We start from the raw sequence: 3,052 nt of genomic DNA on the forward strand, positions 1-3,052 counted from the left end.
AAAGTTCATATTTTTCAGGGGGAGAGGGGATGGACAGAGAAGAAGGGTAATGGGGGTAATCAAAGTATGTAATATGCATGTACCAATATGCCAAAATGAAACTCATTATTCTGTATAACTAATATGCACTAATAAAATGGGGAAAACAAGTTCAGATTCTTAAGCCAAGCTCCCAGAAAACCAAATTTAGTGGTTCAGGCAAAGGATTCAGAAATCCGCATTTTCAAAAGTTCCCAGGTGGGCCAGGGATTTAGCTCAGTGGTTCCGAAGCCTGCCTCGCAAGCGCAAGGTAAAAAAAAAAAAAAAAAAAAGTTCCCAGGCATTCCCATGTGAAGCTAGGCTTCAGAACCACAAAACCTTCTTGCTGAGGGAGCCCACATGGTTGCTGCCAGGAAGGGAATGGGAAAGAAAGAGGAAGTCAAAATAGAAGGATGTTTTCTAGTGCTCCGGCTGTAACTAAAAGATATTCTTCTGGGGAAATATTATTCATCAGAGTAGTTATATGCCATGGGACCATTAGTTTTTTCCTGTAGGGATTTTGTGAGCATGCCTACCAAGAAAACTCACTCAAGTTCAAAACAGTGAATTCTATACAACTAGCTTACAAATGAAGGTGGAGGTTACCTTTAACTCTCTGTTCTTAGATGTTTGTCCTTAAAGAGTGGAGGCTTCCACTGCAAGATGATTTGGCTTGGACTTGTGACCCAGTTCTGATCATTAGATTCCTCTGCCTTTGTTTTGAGAAAGATTTGTTATTTCTACTCCCCCTCCTTTTTCTGTCTCCTCTATGGTCCTCTTCTAATGCCTTCTCATCTCTCCCCTTTTTCTTTAGAATAAGTATTTTGTCAGATACTTAATCCTTCAAATGAATGAACTTATTTGTTTTGTTTTGTTTGGTACCGGGGATCGAACTCGGGTTCTTGCGCTTGCGCAGCAGGTGGCAAAACCACTGAGCTAAATCCCTGGCCCTGAATGAACTTATTTATACTTTATAATGACTCTGTAAGATTGGTGCCATAATTATTCACATGTTATGAATGAAGAAGGGGGCTCCAAAAGATTAAATGATGTTTCAGGACAGCAAATTAAGAGCTTTTCTCCTACCTTGCTCCCTAGTCCTGACACCTAAGATCTTGCCTAAGCCTCCAGCTTAGCCCACCAGCTCCTCCACCTGCAGGACCCGGCATTGCTTTCCTAAACTGTCATCATGGATCTAAAACTTGCTCTCGAACCTCAGCCTGGAGGTTTGTGCATAGCTGCCAGTCAGTCCTGTTGCTGACTGACTGACTACCTGTCTGCGTATCAGAGAATTGTTGGTCCCTAGATTCCTCTCAGTCTATGTGGGTTTCATCTGATGAGGCCAGGATCCCTAAATCCCCACCCAGCCTTCTATTACCAGTCTACATTGCTGAGGATGTGTCAGAAAAACACATGGTATTTACTACCCTAAAAGGGCTTTGCAGTCTGCCCTGGCCTTCTTTTCCCAGTCTCATACTCATCTCTAATTAGCCTTTAGAGGATGGGGAGTTGATCTAAAGAAGTCACTTTAGTCTAATTATTAAGAATAATCTCCTTAATCTTTTTTTTTTTTTTAGTTCTTTTATTGGTACATTTTAGGTATACAATACATTTACATTTATCATTGGGTGCTTGTACCTGTACATGATGTATCTTGGTTCTTATTTTTTTCCCCATTACCTGCGTGCCCTCCTTAATCTTTTTTCTACCTAAAACTTTCATCTACCATGAGAGCAGCAGCTCCTCCCCCATTTTGTTTCCTCAATTAGAGGTGTCCAAGCTGTGGCCTATGTAACTCTGGTCTGTGAAAACTTCTCAATTGGTACACAGAAAACTATCATTTTAAGTGTATCTATTTTCCTACCTTCAACTTTTAAAAATACTTTTTGCTCAAACTAATTTGTGTCAGGATATGCAGGTGTTTGCATCAGACATTCTCCGGCTTCAGATCCACTACCTAGCCTAAAATTTACTGTGATGCTTTGTCCTGGGTAAGAGGAAAAAGCCTCCTGGGCAACAACAACAACAATAACAGAAAGAAAACACTAATATTGAGGAAATTTTGATGATTAACAAGGTAAGTTAACCTACAGGTTCCTAGTATTTTTTGTCTTACAACATTTCTGTTAAGGGAGAAGAAAAAAAGTATATTGGCTTACCTTAGGAGGGCTTGAATTAAAACATATGGAGAGTGGTGGGAGTAATGGCAGTGCTGTGAGGTTGAAGCTAACTGACTTACAATGAAGTGCCAAATGCAGTGGAACACATCTGCTATTCCAGCACTCTAAGAGGCTGAGGTAGGAGGTTGCAAGTTTGAGCCTGGCCTGGGCAGTTTAGCCACTTAGCAAGAACCTGTCTTAACTTTAAAAAAAGGGCTGGGAATGTAGCTCAGTGTGAAGGCCTTGGGTTCAATCCCCAGTCCTGCCAAAAACAAACCCCCAAACCCAAAACAACCAACCAATCAAACAAGTAAACAAAACAAAACACTTTTTCTCATATACTTTAATCTGAGCAACTTCTTTCCAGTTATCTTCAATAGTCATCTCTTATACAAGTCATTAACTAGAAAGAAAAAGTCTTCAGAGAAACCCAATTAGACAAAATTAGTTACTTTGATTTTTTTTCTGTGATAGAAATTTCCAGTGCTACCAAGTTTTCAAAATACACTGGGAAAACACTCATTGTTAAACTTTTTTTTTTATTCCCTCAAATTCAGTTACTATTATGCAATAAGGTGGTTAGAACTTATTTATTGAGTATCAAATCATATGACATATTTATTTGATAATGATCATCTTATTTTATGAAATGATTCTACTTCTTAATAAAAACTATATAATTATACTAATCTCAGACCAATAAATATTTTTGTGTGGTGCTGAGGATTGAACCAAAGGCCTTACCTACTAGGCATATGCTTAACCATTCACCTATACCCCAGTTCACCAGTCTAGTCATTTTTAAAGGAGTATGTGTCTTTCTGTTTCCTTAAATATATATGAAATTATAATTTTTTTTACCAAACTAATGGAAT

The sequence above is a fragment of the Heterocephalus glaber genome, unplaced genomic scaffold, assembly GCF_053883595.1.
Source record: "Heterocephalus glaber isolate CG9 unplaced genomic scaffold, H.glaber_assembly_v1.0 deba00001666, whole genome shotgun sequence".
In the NCBI taxonomy this organism is placed as follows: domain Eukaryota; kingdom Metazoa; phylum Chordata; class Mammalia; order Rodentia; family Bathyergidae; genus Heterocephalus; species Heterocephalus glaber.